Here is a 19,919-nt window from a genome sequence, read left to right as displayed (position 1 = left end):
GCCTGTAGCAAGCATCCTTCCACTTTCTGGCTCTATTAAGTTTGACTGCTTTAGGTGCCTCATGTGAGTGAAATTTATACAGTATGTGTCCTTTTGTGTCTGGCTTATTTCATTTAGCACAGTGTCCTCAGAGTTCCTCCACGTTGTGACATGTGTCAGAATTTCCTTCCTTTTAAGGCTGAAAAACGTCCATCATATGTATATCCCACAGTTTGTTTATCCATTCATCTGTCGATGGACTCTCGGGTTGCTTCTGCCTTTTGGCTGTTGTGAATAATGCTGCTATTGTCATGGATGTACAAATAGTTGCTCATGGCCCTGCTTTCATCTTCTGGGTATATAGGCAGGGTGGAATTGCTGAGTCATATGATAATTCTTTTTTTTTTTTCCTCAAGCATAATTAATTCACTTTATCTTTCTTGTATAAAAACTCTATACGATGACCATGGCCGGGCTTGGGTCTTCTTCACAGAGACTCTGACGTAGCTCTTAGGTCAGTGAGTTCCCGAGAGGGAGACTTAGTGAACATGATGTCTTTCTAGAGGTCAAGGTGAGTTAGCTGTAGCTCTCTGAGATGGCATCAAAGGTAGACATGGTTAAGTTGCTCAGGGTGGCAGTGCAGCCCCCCGGACAAGGCATGGTAGATTGACACTGGCCATCAGTTTCTTGGACACAAGAGCCCGGAGCCTGCCAGTGCCCTTGGGGTTGGGATGAGATACACCGGCACAGAGCCACAGTGGCTCGTCACCTTGCAAAGGACAGTGTGGGGCTTGCTGATCTTGCTCGCTGAGTAGCCTTACTACACAGCAACAATGGAGAGCTTGGCCAGGGCAGTGGCCTTGGGGATGGCCGTGGCTGCCTCCTTGGATTGCTTACCCAGATTGACACGTAGTCAGTCCTCAGTGGCAACAGATGCCTTGAACCTGGTCTGCTGGCCAGGGTGGGTCTGCTTTTGCGCAGGTGTGATCTTCAAGCTCACCCTTTAGGGTCATTTTTTCCAGGAAAAAAATCCATGGTTTCAGACTCCTTGATGAACAAGGAGAAGAGATATATTTCCTGCGGAGATTTGGTCTTCATGTCCATGACCCAGCAGCCTGGCCTGGTGACAGGGAGCCACTGTCTGTCCTCAGCCTCCCCGAGTGAGCTCTGTGGCCTTGGCTCAGCTGCCACCCATACCGCTGCGGAAGTTGCTGTGGTCACCTCCTGTGGTCGCCTCCTAGAACACCAGCACCATCCACAATTTAGTGTTTCCTTGGAGTAGAAAAGCAATTCTGTTTTTAATTTTTTTTAATTTATTATTTATTTATTTGGCTGCATCAGGTCTTAGTTGTGGCACTTGGGATCTTTGTTGCATTGCAGAGCCTCTCTCGTTGTGGTGTGTGGGCTCAGTAGTTGGCAGTGCACCAGCTTAGTTGCTCCACAACATATGGGATCTTAGTTCCCCGACCAGGGATTGAACTTTCATCCCCTGCATTGCAAGGTAGATTCTTAACCACTCAACCACTGGGGAAGTTCCTATTTTTAACTTTTTGAGAAACTTCCAGACCGTCTTCCAGTGCAACTGAACCATCTCAAATTTCCACCCACAGCACACAAGCATTTCAATTTCTCCACATCTTTGCCAACATTTTTTTTTTAATAGTGGCCATCCTGATGGGTGTGAGGTGGTATATCATTGGGGGTTTTGATATGTGTTTCCCTAATGATTAGTGATCAGAGAAGGCAATGGCACTCCACTCCAGTACTCTTGCCTGGGAAATCCCATGGATGGAGGAGCCTGATAGGCTACAGTCCGTGGGGTTGCTAAGAGTCAGACATGACTGAGCGACTTCACTTTCACTTTTCACTTTCATGCATTGGAGAAGGAAATGACAACCCACTCCAGTGTTCTTGCCTGGAGAATCCCAGGGACGGGGGAGCCTGGTGGGCTGCCGTCTATGGGTCGCACAGTCGGACACGACTAAAGCGACTTAGCAGCAGCAGCAGGAATGATTTGTGATGCTGAGCATCTCTGCATATACTTCTTGATCATTTGTATAAATTTTTATAGAAAAAATGTCTATTCAGGTCCTTTGCCCATTTTTAAATTGAGTTTGGCTCTTTTGTTGTTGAGTTTTAGGAGTTCTGTATATATTTGGGGTATATTTGGATTATCAGATATATGATTTGAAAATTTAGAATATGCTCCCATTCTGTGGATTGCATTTTTACTCTGTTGATAGTATCCTTTAATGCACAAAGTTTTTAATTGTGATGAAGTACATTGTTTTTTTTTTTTTTAATTTTTTCTTCATTGTGCCTTTGGCATATATCCAAGAAATCATTGTCAAATCCAGTGTCCTGAAGCTTTTGCCCTTTGTTTTCATTGAAGAGTTTTATAGTTTCAGCTCTTATGTTTAAATTTTTCAAATACACTATCATTTTTGCAATATCCTACTGTTTACACAGGCCAGCTCCATTCATTGTGGGAGAGGATTACCCAGGATATGAATACCAGGATGTGGGGAGCATTGGGGGCCATCTTGGAACTGGTTCCTACAATAATTCAAGTATATAGTTTTAAAAGTTTAGCAATTCTATAAAGTTTATAATGAAAATGGGAATCCCCTGCCCCTTCTTCTCTCGTTGCTACCCAACCTTAATTTCCACAATCCAGAGATAACTGCTTTCAACTTTTTTTTTTAGCTATTTCTTCTGTTATTTACTTTCATATTTCTAACTCATGTTTATCTTCCATCTGAGGGCTTTTTATTTTATATATTAGTTTTTAAATTCCTATCAGAAGATGAAAGTTTAGCATTCTTGTTCTTCTTCCTCCTGCCCCCACCCCAACCACACACACACACACACACACACACACACACACACACACACACACACACACACAAAATTCCGTTCCTCCATCCTTGCAGTGAACGCATCATATAATTTGACCAGTGTTTGCTGTTTGCATTATCACAACTCTGCCCTTGGAAACCCTTGAAAACTTTGGGGCCTTTTTGAATCATCATGTCTTCTTTCCTGTTCATCCATTTCTGTCATTTTGTCTGTCTTGGTGTACATATTGTGAAGTTAAGAAATTTTCTGAGTTTCAGATTTCTTCCAAGTTAAGACTGTTTACATAGGGCTTTGTGGGGGTGGGGAGGATACACACACACACACACACACACATGTGCACACCTACATGTATATATTATATATGTTCCTGTTTTCTATTGACTGAAATATTTATGTTCATACTTTATAAAAATTAACTATACAAATAATACACACATGTAGCCACATCATAAAATAATCTAGCAGAAATATATATATTATGAAGCAATTAAGTCACCTCCTTAGAGGTAGCCACAGTTAAAAGGTTGATTTGTATATTTTTCTCTATATTGTTCTGTGACTTTTTTCCTCCCTAGTGTTGCCATGTTTCTCCAGTTTGTTTCTATAAGCTTATCTTTTTTTTTGGCCCAGCTGGGCAGCATGGGGGATCTTAGTTCCCTACCCAGGGATCAGACTGATGGCCCCTGCAGTGGAGGCACAGAGTCAACCTCTGGACCACCAGGGAAGTCCCTATATAAGCTTATCTGAATATTCTTAACCACTATGTAGTCTTCCAAAAGATGACTGTACCGTAATTTATTTTGTGATTCTCCTGTTAAAGAACACTAAATCACATCCAGTTTAGGCATCTTCAGTGAATGCTTCATACATGTATCTTTGTACACACCTGCAAGTATTTCTATAGAATACTTTCCAAGAAGTACAATTTGTTGGATCAAATGATATGTACACTTTGAATGCATATAGATACTATAAAATTGGCCTCAAGAAGGGCTCTCAAATGGCTGTACCACTGCCCCCTCCAACCCGCAGTGTGCTCTTTCTCCCCACACTTGCCAGCATCTGTTCCTTGGACTATCACTTCTTCCTTTCCTGTAAATTCTCTGCTCTTTTTTTCTGCTGATGAAATTAGGCAAAGACCTATCTTCAGATATGTTATCTTAGAGATGCTTTATGTTCAGGCAAGAATACAGCTGAGATGGGGCTGAGAGGCAGGAGGCTAAAAGACTTCCCAGTGGGCTCTTTGTGGGTATCAGTTAAGACCAGGAAGAATCCCTGTGCGGTAGCTTCTTTCCCGAGCCCTGCACTGCTCAAGTGCTCTCCCCTCCTGCTTTTGTTTTCGACTGATTTCATCCAAGGAGGCTTACCCTTTCCCCTCCCTCAGTCCTGGATAACCAGAAAAGTCACAGAAGCCAGCAAGCTGAGTGAAGGGAAGCTTAAGGAAAATATGAAAAAGGAAGAAAAGTGTTTGATGTACTTTTAATATAAAATGTGGAAAAAGTAGAAGCAGGGTGGGGGTTGGGGAGAGAGGGCGGAGAGAGATTATTCACGGTAATGGGAACCAAATGTTGGCCGGGAAAGCTGCAGCATTCTCACACTCTTCCTGTAAACCCACAGCTTTTCAAAGTGATAATAACCGAGGGCCAACAGCACAGGACACGCCTTAACCCTTCCATACCTGGACAGCCCCCTACTCAGCTGTTCAGAGGCCGTGTCTGCTTTGAAGTCCTGGCACATGGATGATGCCCGTGTTCCTCTTGCCATCAGGCAAAAAGAAGGAAGGTGGAGGCAAGTAATAGGACCGTGAGGGAGCACCCCACCCGCTGGCTGAAGCTTCTCACAGTGGGCTCCAGCACTCTTTCTGCAGGTTAGGCTTTACTGTGGGACAAGCAGCAGCTTGCTTGACCAGTAGCTCGCCAGTTTTGGGTAATGATGTGTTTTCCCATTGCCGGCCAGAGCTGATGAGAACTCCCATGGACAGATAGGCAGTCTCCATCGGTAATGATCCCACGACTGAAAGGCCTCCGTGGAGTCCAGAGTCCACCCAGTAGGCCACGGAGAAGTCCGGGCGCTCGTCTGGAGGCCCCGACTTCTGTTCTCTTGAAAGTCCGTGCCTGCCACTGTGGAATTGAGATATAAAGACTGTCTGCAGCCGGAGGGCACTCCCTGACCATGCCACCTGCAGATTGGCAAGGATAGGCACTTGGCCCTTGGCCTCGACTCTGGTCTAGGGAGGGTGAGTGAAAAGGGGTGACGGAAGGAATACATTCCCTGGTCCACCTGGCTGTTACTTCCATCTTGACTTGAACTTTGTTCAGGTGCCTTTACAAGTCTGATGTGTCCAAGAAATAAGTCTTTTTTTTTTTTTTTTTTTTTTTAGTCAAATATTCACCATTTCTAAGGTAAGACAGTGGCAGCAGCAGGCAGTCGGCACCACAGGGCAGACAGGTGTTGGGCTCTGCTGGCAACTGGGCAGCTCCGACCTCTGCAGCAGCAGTTGTTGCAGCCGCAGCATGAAGCGTAGTCGGTCTCTGCCTCCTGGCATGTGAAAGGTTTCAGTGAGGTGCAAGGCACGGAGAACATTTAGCACCCTGCCTGGCACCTACTATTGTCTGTCTTCGTTGGTATCTTCATATTACCTACAGCTAAAACTGAAACATCTATTTTTTCCCAAATGTTTTCCAGAATCATCCTTGGGATGATTTTGTAGTTTTACGTTTTAAATTTAAGTAAATGTCTTGAATGATCCACTTTGAATTAATTTTTAAGTCTGAGGCTTAGGTTGAGGTTCTTTTTTTTCTTTGCCTGTGAATGTACAACTGCTCCAGCACCATATGTTAACAGATGGCTTTAAACAGGTTATCCTTCCTCCATCGTACTGACTTTTCTTATTTTGTCTCATCAGTTGAGCATTTTAGTGTGGGTCTTGGATGATTTTAGTATTCCTAAAACAAAGATCTATGGGCTTTCCTGGTGACTCAGATGGTAAAGAATCCGCCTGTGAGACCTGGGTTCGACCCCTGGATTGGGAAGATCCCCTGGTGAAGGGAACAGCTACCCACTCTAGTATTCTTGCCTAGAGAATTCCATGGACAGAAGAGCCTGGGGTCGTAAAGAGTTAGTCATGAGTGAGCAACTTTCACTTTCACTTTTCCAGTATTCTTGCCTGGGAAATCCCATGGACAGAAGAGCCTGGCAGGCTATAGTCCATGGTGTTACAGAAGAGTCAGTCACAACTTAGTGGCTACACAACAATAACAAAACAAAGGTCTGTAACAATAATAATTTGTTATAAAATCTTTAGCGAAGACTATTTTAGGTTCCAGTTTTCTGTTCTTCATTGTACCTTTGTAATCATACAGATTTAAGTTCAAAAGTGGCTCTTTAACTTATTGTGGGAGAAGTTAAACCTGAGTCATTTAACCTAAACTTCAGTTTTCTGATCTCTAAAATGGAATAGTAATAATACTTTTCTCAATGGATTGCTCTGAAGACCAACTCAGATAAGACACGTAAAGGGCTTGACTTTATACTATACATTTGGAAAGCCCTCAGGCTGGTGTTGGGCTTCCAGGTGGCACTAGTGGTAAGGAACCTGCCTGCCAGTACAGGAGGTGTAAGAGATGCCAGTTCAGTCCCTGGGTCGGGAAGATGCCCTGGAGGAAGGCATGGCAACCCACTCTAGTATCCTTGCCGGGAGAATCCCATGGACAGAGGAGCCTGGCAGACTATAATCCATGGGGTCACAAAGAGTCAGACACACTTAAGTGACTTTGCATAAGCTAATGTTGGTAATAGTAGTGAGACTTGACTGTCTCTGTGTTTGTCCATCCTCAGCCTTACTCATGCATGCCCCTTGCCTCTCCCAAACCTTAACTTGTATCCTTTTCATTATATTGCTTACATTTCTTTATAAATGGCTTCATCATGAATGATTCCAATTAAAGCTACTGTGCTGCACTTTGCTTAGATGGCAGTTTTGACCAACTAACGTTTCTATTTCCAAATAAACGAGAGTTCTGTCCTACCAGCTTTAACTGCAGGGTTTCTTCGCTCTCCACCATCCCCACCATTGAGCCACACTGGGTTTCCTCTTGTTTGCTGCTCTTTCACATCCTCTTTTTTTCTACCTGCAGCTTCTTCTAGTTGTCAAAGTGCTGGCCATCTTTTGAGACCATTTCTAGTTTGACGTCTTCCTTGATTTCCCCCACGGGATGTTGCCTCCTCTTGTCTTCTAAAGCCAGTGTCCTATTCCCAGCACAGTGGCATACGGGGTATAGGGAGAGGCGGGAGTTTTTTCCCTAATAAAGAAAAAAAAAACCACATGTTTTAAAAGTGCATAAATAAAATATATCCAATGTGTTGGCATTAACATTAAGTGATAAAAACGGGACAGTATAATCCCCGTGTACTGGAAGAAGACTGGCGTGAAACGTGCCAGAGTACTCACCACGTGAAATGGGGCAATGGGTGACATGTTTTCTCCTCCTTTACTCTTGTCAGTACTTATATAGTTTTATAGTCAGCATGTATTAGTTTTTCAATTGATTTTTTAAAAATTTTATTACTTTATTTTTGGCTGTGTTGGGTCTTCATCGCTACGTGCGGATCTTCTCTAGTTGCGGCAAGGAGGGCCTATTCTTGGCTGCAGTGTGCTGGCTTCTCATTGCTGTGGCTTCTCTTGTTGCAGAGCACAGGCTTTGGGTGTGTGGACTCAGTAGTCGTGGCTCTAGAGCAGCGGTCCCCAACCTTTCTGGCATCAGGGACTGGTTTCATGAAAGACAACTTTTCCGTGGATGTCGGGAGGTGGGTCTTGTTGAGGCGGTAATTCGAGGGATGAGGAGTGATGGGGCACCGCTTACCTCCTGCCATGTGGCCTAGTTCCTAGCAGGCCACGGACTGCTACTGGTCCAAGGCCCGGGGGCTGGGGACCCCTGCTCTAGAGCCTTCGGGCTTTAGTAGTTGTGGCACATGGGGCTTAACTGCCCCAAAGCGTGTAGGATCCTCCTGGTCCAGGGATCAAACCCATGTCCCTTGCATTGGCAGGTGGACTCTTTACCACTGGCCACCAGGGAAGTCCTTAAGTTGATTTTTATATTGCTTAAAGCACCCTACAATGTGCTATTAATTCAGAAATATTTCTCCCTTATTTTGAAATGTTGAGATTCTCTTCTACCATTTGTTAAAGAGAGGAACAAAAGGAAGGGAAGGAGAAAGGGACTGATATTCACTGAGTGCCCAGCTCATGCTAGATCCTGTGCTTTGTATGATTTACCCTGTTTACTCCTGAAAACATGGCTATAACATGGGTATTTTCAGCCTCAAGTTCAGATAGTGGCCTGGTAGAAATGTTAACGTGTGTTCAGCTCTTTCTCTTTTTTCAAAGCAGTTTTCTTCTTATATATTTATTTTTGGCCATGCTGAGTCTTTGTTGCTTCACAGGCTTTTCTCTAGTTGCGGTGAGTGGGGGCTACCCTCTAGTGACAGTGCGTGGGCTTCTCATTTCAGTGGCTCCTCTTGAGCACAGGCTCTAGGGTGCAGGCTGCGGTAGTTCCAATGCCCAGGCTCCAGCGCATAGGTTCAATAGTTATGGCGCACAGGCTTAGCTGCTGCTTGGCATGTAGGATGCTCCCAGGTCAGGGATCGAGTCCATGTCTCCTGCGTTGTCAGACGGATTCTTTACCACTGAGCCACGTGGGAAGCCTGAATTCAGCTCTTTCTGTATGTGAAAGTTTATGTTCTTTTCATTGCTTGACCTTCCCTACTTGTGGGAAGAGGAAAATCAATACCAGTCTTTTCACAGTGGCATTTCAGGCTGGTCTAGACCCATTTATTAGTGATGATAAGGTGCAAAGGAGAGGTGGAAATATTTTTGAAAATAAACCATCATTGATGAAATGTAAGAAACCGTATTCCTGTGGACAAACGTGAAGACAAATGTAGTAGCTGGAATGTTACAGTTCAGCATTACAGATATCTTTACCATTGTCTATGAATCTGTACTAGTTTTTACTTTTACCAGACACTAATGTCATGCTTGTGGGCAGAAAACATCAATAGACTAAAGAAGCTAACTCTAAAGTATATGGCTTTCATTTACAATTTGGATTAAATTTTTGTTTGCTTTGTATGCTTATTCTTCTGGATATAACTTAATTTCTGTCACATATTAGAACCAGTGGCTCAGACAGATTAAGATGGCCGGATTTAATGGTGGGTAATTCATACAAGGAAAATGTCATGGCTCCAAGGGATGGAAATTATAGATTTTTTTGGTCGTCTTGGTTTCTCACAATGGCCTAGTCACACAGGTGCTGCTCAACATATCTTATAAATGTGATTTGCCATTTTAGCTATAGTTTAACCAACACATGTTTAATAGCTACGGTATTTGAGACGAGTACCTTCACTTCTTGGACTTTTGGCTAAGATCAAACGCAGAGGGAAGAAACCATAATATCGTGAAAAGGATGTAAAGAAGAAGTAGAGATAAAGAAATATGTCCCTTTTAGCCTCCAGACCATTTATGGACTCAGTGTGTGGGGAATCTGGCCATAGACAGACACAGAAATGAATCATACATTTCTTCATCAACAAGTGTAATGTCTGGAATTTGAGTTCTAAAGAGTTTTGATTCACCCCTAAAATACGAATTCTGTATTCCTGGTTTTATCATTTTCATACTACAAGTGATTAACTTCTCTGTAACAAGAAGATGCAATTTACCATGTAGCAATATGGCCTGCCTGTTGATTTCTAAGAAGTGCAGGTTACTTCCCATTGAGGCTCAACAATAAGATGGTATACAAGAAATAAGAGTAGCTAATGGTAACTTGTAGTGCTTATGAATTGTCAGGCCATAAATGCTCTATGTACCTTAACTCATTTAATAGCTAACTTTTATCCTGTGCCAGCAATGGTTCTCAGAGCTTCACACATAGTAACTGATTTAGTGCTCACAGATCCTCTGTGAGATAAGTCATTGTCATTTCCTTCTTACAGATGAAGAGACTAAGCACAGAACAATGAGGTGACTTGCCCTGAATGACACCTTGCTGACTGGCAGTCAGGATTCAAACCCCAAGTGGTAACAGAGTCTCTGCTCTTAACCACTGGACCAGAATCCCTTGAATGGCTTATTAAAACAGCGATTGCTGGGCCCAGCCTCAGAGTTTCTGATTTCAGTTGGCGTGGGGTGAACTTCTGCTATTTTCGCTTTGAACAAGTTCCCAGGTGATGCTGTGCTGTTTGGTCCAGGGACCACACTTGGAGAACCACTGTCGTATGCTATGCCGCCTCCCCTGGGGCTGGTAAGAAATTAGTATTCAGTGTAAGCAGCTGAGGACCAGGATAGTGAGTTTTAATGATATGATCTTATTGGAGGTAGATGCCTGCATTTCATGGCAGTGGTAACCTTGAACGAAACCCCCCTAGTAAATCTTGAGGACAGCAAATTTCAGGAGACTTGTCGTGCGTGACACAACAGAAGCAGGTGCTATTGTTGCCTCGCCATGGACTTGATGAATAAGAGACCAATTCCTCTTGCAATGAAGGGTTGTTTCCATAGTTTGGTAGGTAGCTTGAGAATGGGCTCTTAGATGCAGTGTACACACACACACACACACACACACACACACACTTGAGAATGGGCTCTTAGATGCAGTGTACACACACACACACACACACACACACTGCAGTAAGAAGTCTTGACTGTCACACACATTTTATTTTCCCCTCTTTGGCCCTATGGCTTAAAAAGAAGATCTCCTTTCTTGTGATTTCCCCAGCATTCTCCGTATTTTATAAAAACATCATTATTTATAAAGAAAGGAAAAGAACAGGTAGAGAAGGTTTAAAAAAAAAAAAAACAGGATGATGAAAAAGAAGAGGAAAGGAAGGAAGGAAGGTGGAGTTCTGGAACCGTCTCCCATTTCCTTTGGCCGATTGAGAAAGGGGGCAGAGACAGGTTACTGAAGCCAGAAAAACTGTGGACATGACTGTTCCAAGCCGCCTGCTGTTTTGCTTCCCGGGGAAAAGAGGAGAAACGAGAGGAGCCCTAACTGATGTGATGGGGCAGGAATTCTAAATGTGTGACACTTTGTAAGCTGTTTGTGTGCACTAGATTTGAACCCAGCTACAGTTCAATGTAGTTCTTGGAAATTGGCATGTCAGTTGCCCTAGACAATCTGCACATGAGCTTTTGCTTTGAAAACTTTTCCTGGCTTGTCTCTGCAGGCTGTGAAAGCTAGGTGATGGTAGTCCAAGTTTACAAGGGCTATCTGTGCTCGCATGTACCTGTATTGTTGTCACAAAGGCATCAGACTTTTCCCTTTATTTGATAAAAATCCTTCTGGGCTGGGTTCAGTCTTGTTGAATGAACTGGTGTCAGGGAGTTCTCTTTTGGCTTTCTTAAAGGTCACCCTTTGCTCACTTCTTTTTTAGTTCACAGCTCCGTTTTTCAGGCTTCATGTGGTATGCTGGTTATGCCAAAGTAAAGAGCTGGATCAAAGACATTTCTTGTTAATCAGGCTAAGGATCCATCTGTCTTTGCAGATCCAGACTGGTAACAGATACAGGACTAAGGAGTCACCATCTACATAACCGGCTGACTCCCAGAATTCTAAGTTGTCTTCTAGAACAGTGCTGTGAACTTAACCTTTTAAAAGGGTTGGTTTTATATCCAGTTTTGCGTTCCATAAAACTTGCCCCCAGATTTTCTGCCAGATGTACTGAGAAATCCAACGTTGTCCTAATTTCCTCCTCCTGGGGATCATTCCATCAATCATGGAGTGGTACGAGTGTGGAGACAGCAGAAGTCTGGTTCACATTCTAAATCCATTGTCAAGTCCAGCTGGCTGGGATCTCACTGTACTTTAAAAGGGCAGGCATATCAACTCTTAGCTCTTTGACTGGATACTTCTTCCCAAATGTATGTCATGGTCACACAGTATTAATGAAACCAGAGTTAAAGTTAGTCAGAATAACCCCCCTAGACATTTTTCAGACATCACTACCGTTTCCTTTTCCTTCTCTATATATCTGCTTATTGAATAAATGATCAGAAACCTCCCTGCTCAATTGCTTATAATTCTGTATTTCAAAGTATGTATCTTACTTGGATCCTGCTCATGTTCTTAATCTCTTTGAGTATTGCTTGTTTTTTCTTTTCTTCTGATTCATTTTGAGCCACCTTCTTTTAATATGTTGTCCTGCTTCCACTTTCAGCATGTGTAGTAAACAGTGCAACTCTTGGCGGCCCCATGGACTACACAGTCAATAGTAATTCTCTAGGCCAAAATACTGGGGTAGGTAGCCTTTCCCTTCTCCAAGGGATCTTCCCAACCCAGGGATTGAACCCAGGTCTCCCACATTGCAGGCGGATTCTCTACCAGTTGAGCCACAAGGGAAGCCCAAGAATACAGTGGGTAGCCTTTCCCTTCTCCAGTGGATTCTCCTGACCCAGGAATTAAACTGGGGTCTCCTGCATTACAGGCGGATTCTTTACCAATTGAGCTATCAGGGAAGCCCATAGTAAGCAATAGATGATAGATATATTTTTAGGGTATCAATTGATATTATATTGATATGAATAATAACCCTTATCTAGTTTTCAGGACACATCTTATCCTATCCAAATCCTTTATTCCTCAAAGAAAATGAAACTCACAAGGGTCAAGCTATTGAATCGATCTTATTTTCTCTACTTAATAATTGAATTACTATGTCCAAAGAGGAGCAGTTCCTATGGTTACTAATTTGTGATTTACAGTTCTAGTCCTGGGATTATGATTCAGCATATTATTTCATGTACAATGAAGGAGCTCATACTCTGGGAACAGAAGGGAAGAGATAGAAATAAATTAGATGCTGACTATATAAACTGGTAATTGAGATATCGGTTTCAGGCCAAAATCTAACAGATTAGCAAACCAGTGATTTGGAAGCCCTTAAAGCAGGAGAGGGGCTTCCCGGGTGGCTCAGCAGTGAGGAAGCCGCCTGCCAGAGCAGGAAGTGCAGGAGGATCGGGTGCGATCTCTGGGTTTGGAGGGTCCCCTGGAGGAGGGAGTGACAGCCCACTCCAGATTCTTGCCTGGAAAATTCCATGGACAGAGGAGCATGGCGGGCTACAGTCCAAGGGGTTGCAGAGTCTGACAAAACTGAGCATACGCACATGAAAAGAAGGAAGAGGGAATCACTTAAGTCTAGCATTGATTCATGAAAAAAATAAGTCCTGCTAGACTAACCTTATTTTCCTTCGTGATGGAATTACTTTAGAAAGAGAAGATTGGGAGACAAAAAAAAAAGAATTACCATAACTGGCTTTCAACAAGGCATAATGAAATCTTGTGAGCCCAAAAGAGAAATGTGAACATGATAATACTATCATTAGGAATCCCTGGTAACTAAATAAGCAGCTATACCCAAACAGCAAATTAGTTTGAAAACCAAGTCTCTGAAGACAGAGATCCAAGTCTCTGTGATTGGCTCACTAGGCCACCATTAGTAATCAGGGAATTAATTTTCCATTCATATTTGTTTAGGTGCCTACTGGGCACTTATATATCTAGAAGACATACTAAACTTACTTTCAGATGACATGAAGCACAGTGGGGTACTGAATACCTTGGATGAAAATCAGAATTCACAATGATTTAAGCAGGTTAGAGTGTGAGTTTAATTCATGGAATAAGAAAAAACATAAAGCTGTACACATAGTTTCAGAAATTCAGGTGAAGAAGGCTTAAGGGTTTAAATTGACTTTAAGTGTAATAGAAGTGAACCATTGAATAAGAACTGTCAAAACCAGAACTATCATGTGGGAAGTTTCTCACAACCTATTGCCAGATTGAAAGAGCAGATTATGAAGCAGATACTACAGAACCACTCTGTGTGGGGAGATGCAGAGGAATTATGTATATCAGAATGTTGACAAAATGTTTATAGTAGTCCCATCTTTGGTTGTAGGAGTGCAGATAGGTGACTTTTGTTTTTCGCTTTTCTTTTTGTGTTTTTCAGGTTTATGACATTTGTGAGTATATTGCTTTTGCTCCTTAAAAAAAAAAAAAATGCTTTTGCGAAAGGCACTATATATAGCCAGTGCTGATAACTTAGGCTTTTATTAACCGAAGTGGGGGAAGGGAAGGAGACTGGTGATAATCTTCATCTTTCATCAGTGCCTGAACAGCTGTCCTCCCGTAACAGCATTATTAGTAAACACCCACTTCCCCGCAGGGGCGGCACCCTGCCTGTGGTCAGAGCATTCTGCCGCTGGCTTGGTTTGGAGCAGCAAGGTCTCCATCATGAGGAAGCGACCTCAGGTGGGGGCTGCCTTGCAGCGGCTGTCTGTAGCTGGGGAGACCCAGCTCGCACACACTGAGCGACTCCCGAGTCCTTTTTTTTCCAGATCCACTAGGTTGACTCCCCCATTTATCACCCAGGTTAAGCCACACTGACACAGTACTCAGTAAGGAAATTACAAATACTTCTTTGCTCCTCTTCCTTCTGAGAAGTAATAGAATCGCTCACACCTTAGCGTCCCAATTGCTTGTTTTTGCAAAGGTTCGGGTTGATTTTCCACAGGAAGAATGTTCATAACAGCAGTTCACATTTATTGACCATTTATCGACTCGATGGACATGTGTTTGGGTGGACTCCGGGAGTTGGTGATGGACAGGGAGGCCTGGCGTGCTGCGGTTCATGGGGTCACAGAGAGTCGGACACGACTGAACTGGACTGAACTGATTGTGTGTGTCAGACATTTGTGCAATGCTTTTAGACAGATTATTACATTTAATTCTTGAACCAGCCCTGTGAGAGGTGAGATTGCATTTTACTCCCATTTCACAGCCCAGGAAACCAAGGCGCAGAGAGGTGTTGAGCATGTTGCTTTAAGTGATGACACCAGAATGTGAACCCAGCAGTCTTGTTCGGGAGCCCAGCTCTTCCTCATCAAGCTGTGCTGCGCCTGTCCTTAGGCGCCTGTTCGTCAGCTTGAGAACCTGTGGGGCGGACCCAGGGCCACAGGGACTCTGCTCTCCCTCTAGAATTCTCTCACCCACCCAGCTCTTGCATTGGTTTTTGATTCCTTTCCAGCATCCAAAGCCTTTTATTTCTTCTTGCCTTCTTTCTTGGATTATTTCTTTAATCCTTTCCCAAGAGCCTTTCATCCTCTCAAATAAACGAAATATTTAAAGGTTTTTAAGCTTTTCATCCTGTTCTCAAGCAGGAAGATCAGCCTGCATTTATAATTTCATATAGTTCTGTGCTTTTTGACCTAGCATATAGGTCATCAAAAGTTCATATAGTTCTTCCAGACAATTTCTGAGCTTTTCTGTACCTCTCATACTGCCTTTATTGTATTTCAGCCCTTTCTGCAAAAGAACAATCTCAATATAACTCCATAGATTCAAAACAGAAAAAAAAAATTTTTAGTCTTATCTCAGGGAGCAAACTCAAAGGTAAAAAATAAATTTTTAGCCTTTAACACTTGCATTTTTAGAGATCTTTTAAAATAATTTTCCAAAAGAAAAATTCTCTAAGTAAGGCACCTGTCACCGTGAATATAAAATCTCTAATTCATTCTACTTAAGTCATTTGAGGCACAAATTTCATGTGGCCAACGGTTACTGTTCCCAGTCAGCAGTTACTAACAACAAGCCTTAAGACTTACTGGACAGTTTCTATAGTATTTATTAAATTGCTATCTACATGCAATTCGACTTTTATTCTTTCACTAATGAAAGTAGCTCTCAGTCATTCAGTGGAAGCCTTTTGTAAGCAGACTTTTTCTTGGCTACAGTATGTCATTTTAGTGCTAAACTTATTTATCACTGACCACTTGACTATATATAACTTTTAATTTCATAATGTATCTTCTGGTGCCAGCTCCCAGAGCCCACGATTTTTTCTGCCTTTCAGCCATTTACCATCATTGCCGTCACTCTACTTATGCACCTCTCACTTCTTCAGAACTTCTCGCCAGTTTATGTGATCCTCCAGGGGCTAACGTCCTGTTCTCACAGTCAGCGTCATGTGGGCTAGCTCCCCGTGAGTCACTGTCCAGTGCTGTTCCTCCGATGCTTTGAACCTCTCTGGAAGTGCCGCCTATTCCCAGTCCTGCCATTCCAGACTTCCCTCCACTTCCTCATCTTCCCTGGAAAGTGAGAAGAAAGTGTTAGTCACTCAGTTGTGTCCGACTCTTTGCGACCCCGTGGGCTGCAGCACACCCGGCTTTGCTATCCTTCACCATCTTCAAGAGCTGTCTTAAACTCATGTGCTTTGAATCGGTGATGCCATCCAACCATCTCATCCTCTCTTGTCCTCTTCTCCTGCTGCCTTCAATCTTTCCTAACATCAGGGTCTTTTCTGAGTCAACTCTTCATATCAGATGGCCAAAGTATTGGAACTTTCAGCTTCAGAATCAGTCCTTCCAATGAATATTCAGGATTGATTTTCTTCAGGATTGACTGGTTGGATCTCCTTGCAGGCCAAGGTACTCTCAAGAGTCTTCTCCAACACCACAGTTCAAAAGCATCAATTCTTCAATGCTCAGCTTTCTTTCTAGTCCAACTCTCACATCCATGCATAACTACTGGAAAAACCATAGCTTTGACTAGACAGACCTTTGTCGGCAAAGTAATGTCTCTGCTTTTTAATATGCTGTCTAGATGTTCATGGGGTCACAAAGTCAGACACGGCTGAGCGACTGAACTGACTGACTGACTAGATTAGTCATAGCTTTTCTTCCCAGGAGCAAGCGTCTTTTGATTTCGTGGCTGCAGTCGCCATCTGCAGTGATTTGGGAGCACAAGAAAATAAAGTCTGTCACTGTTTGCATTGTTTCCCCATCTCTTCACCTTGTAGTAATGGGACAAGATGCCATAATCTTAGTTTCTTGAATGTTGAGGTTGTCTCTCATGACTTATTTTTTCATGAATCAATCCTGGTCTTAAGTGATTCCCTTTTCTTTCTTTGTGTGCTTGCATTCTCAGTTGTGTCCAACTCTTTGCAACCCCAATCCCTAGAAGCCTCCGATGATAGAATTAACAGACAAAGATTTTAAAGTGGCCATTGTAACTATGAACAAGGGTATAAAGAAAATTAATGAATAAAAGATAGAAAATTTCAAGACAAATTTCTAGTTGGAAACTGTGAACTGAGAAAAACCAATGTCTGTAATTCAGAATAAACATATTAGCAATGTTGAATCTTCCAATCAGTCAAGAATATGGGAAATCTATATATTTACTTAGGTTTTGTGTAAGATTTCTCATTAATGGTCATAAAATCAATGTATAAACCTTACACATTTTCCAGTATCTTTATTTTGAGATAGTTGGTATATTTTTATGACATTGTAAATTATATTACTTTTTAAAGTTTCATTTTCAATAATTACATTGAAATTTCAATTGTGTATGACTAGCATATAAAAATGATTGTATTTTGTTAATGTACCTTAATTTCTGCTGCTTTGCCGACTTTATTAGTTCTTCCAGTGCAGTGTTTTTATAAAAGTTGTAGAGTTTTCTGTGTAAGCAAACATATCTGTAAATAAAGGCATTTTTATTTTTTCTTATGACACTGACTGGGTCTTACATTACTAATTTTGTATAGAAGTGTTGAAAACAAACATTTTTTCCTTTATTCCTGATCTTGGAGAAAAAGTGCTCAGTGCTTCACCAATAAGTCTCATGTTAGCTATAGGTTTTTCATAAACATCCTCTATTAGATTGAACAACTTTCTTTCTGTTCCTAGTTTATTGAGAGTTTCTGTCGTGAATAGACATGAATAAATTTTGTCCAATGCATTTTGACATTCTCATATGATTTTTCTTCTTTATTTTCTTAATGTGGTAAATTATGTGATTGATTTTTTTTTTAACCTTAAATCACTCTTGCGGTAAATACCACTTGGTCATAATATATATCCTGTATATGAGACAGATAGATTGATTATAATTGCTAATATTTTATTAAAACTTTGTGTGTGTGTGTTCATCAGGCATATAGGTCTGTAATTTTCTTTTCATGTTTTTGTCAATTTTTTTTTTATATCAGAGAGAGGTTAACATCATAAAATGTGTTGGAAAGTTTTCCCTTGTCTTCACTGAAAGATTTTGTGAAAGACTGAAATTATTTCTTCTTTAAATGTTTGATAGAATTCATTGAAACCATCTGAACTTGAAGTTTTCTTTGTTAGGAAGTTTTTTGACTACAAGTCAAATTTATATATTTAGATTTTCTCTCATCTTGTCCCTTTCAAAAAGGATTTCTTTCCAAGGATTTTTTCAGTTTATCTTAAGTCGTTGAATTGATAGAGTTGTTCATAATATTGCCTTATACTTTTGATATCTATATTCTCTCTGTGATGTTCCCCTTCTTCATTCCTGATGTTAATAATATATGTATTTTTCCCTTATGATTGCTTGGATATCAATTTTCAGTTCTTTTCATATAGACAACTTTTGATTTTGTTGGTATTTTCTATTTGCCCATTTTCTATTTCATTGTATTAAAAGTACATTATTAATAAAATTTCAAAGAGTTCATTTGAACAAACATTGAATTTAATTGGGCAGCACCAAACTGAAATGGACTTCCCTGGTGGTTCAGATGTGAAGAATCTGCCTAGAATGCAGGAGGCCTCAGTTTGATCTCTGGGTTGGGAAGATCCCCTGGAGAAAGGCATGGCAGCCCACTCCAGTACTCTTGCCTGGAGAACCCCATGGACAGAGGAGCCTGGTGGGCTACAGTCCATGGGGTTGCAAAGAGTCAGACACAACTGAGCTACTAACATACTTTCACTCAAACTGAAAATGGTTTGGAGTGCTCCACTGGCAGAGACTAAGGGGAAAACTTTTTTTTTTTTAACAGAGCAGACTCTTAAGCAGAGTAAGCAAATTATCTGGCTATAGCTTAAGTGGTTGCCTTACTTGGAAAAAGACTACTTGGCTGTTTGTGATTGGTTGTTCTTAAATGCATTTTCTCAAATGTCAGTGCATTGACTCCAGTGTGGGTTTTGGTTTGCTTACATTGACTGCCAAGGCATTAATGCCACCTCAGTCTAATGGCTTCCTTGTTTAATTACTTTATTAACTTCTGCTCTTATTATTTTATTTTTTATTCTTCTACTTTGTGTTTAACTTGCTTTATTTTTCTAGCTTCTTAAAGAGGCAGCTTAGGACATTGATTTTACATTACATATCAATGTGTAAAATCAGTATAGTATTAATACTATACATTTCTATCTAAGGACTCTTTTCACTGCAATTCAAATTTTGTTTGGTTGTATTTTCATTACTATTCAGTTCAATACATTTTCTAATTTCTCTTGTGATTTCTTCTTTGATCCATAGGTTATTTAAAGTATGCTATTTAATTTCCAAATATTTGGGAATTTTCTAGATATCTTTTTTGCTAATTGATTCTGTGTGTGTGTGTGTGTTGCTAATTGATTCTTAATACCATTCTGGTTAGAGTATACTCTACGTGATTTTCATCTTTTCCTTTTTATTCAGATTTGTTTTATGACCCAGCATTTAGACTGTCTTGGTGTATGTTCCACATGTACTTGAATACACATTCTGAAGTTGTTGGGTATAGTTTTCCATAATTATCAAATAGATTGAATTGATTGAGAGTGTTATATAAATGGTTAAGTCTAGGTTGGCAGTTTGTAATTTTTGTTTTCCTTTCAGCACTTTAAAGATAACTAAACATTTCTGGCTGTCATTTTTTAATAAATCATCTAGTCATTTGCATTGTTGTTCCCTTGTATGTAATAATACTACTACCACCAAGCACCTCACCACCTTGGCAGCTTTTAAGATTTGTTTCAGCAATTTGACTATGATCTGCCTGGTTATGGGCTTCTTTGTATGTATTCTGCTTGGGGGTTTTTTGAACTGCTTAGGTCTATAGGTTAATGTCTACCATCAGTTTTGGAAATTCCCAGCCCTAATCTCTTTAAATATTTCTCCTGTCCCATCCTCTATCCTCAACTACTGGGATTTCAATTTTGTACATATTACTTTCCTCTACTGTGTCCAGTCTGCTGTTAAACATTTCAAATGCACTCC

The 19,919-nt window shown here is 41.3% G+C and overlaps 1 protein-coding gene and 1 pseudogene across 14 annotated transcripts in view; one reads left to right on the top strand and one right to left on the bottom strand.

Annotated features, from left to right (window-relative positions):
• Window positions 1-19,919, top strand: part of TTLL5 (tubulin tyrosine ligase like 5) — a 307,882-nt gene that overhangs the window by 179,872 nt on the left and 108,091 nt on the right. The gene's annotated exons all lie outside the window — the stretch shown is intronic.
• LOC122704981 lies at window positions 411-7,710 on the bottom strand (annotated as a pseudogene).

This window comes from Cervus elaphus, chromosome 12 (assembly GCF_910594005.1).
Source record: "Cervus elaphus chromosome 12, mCerEla1.1, whole genome shotgun sequence".
Taxonomy (NCBI): Eukaryota; Metazoa; Chordata; class Mammalia; order Artiodactyla; family Cervidae; genus Cervus; species Cervus elaphus.
Note: the sequence above shows the minus strand (reverse complement) of the source record. Positions and strands in the feature narration are given on the sequence as shown.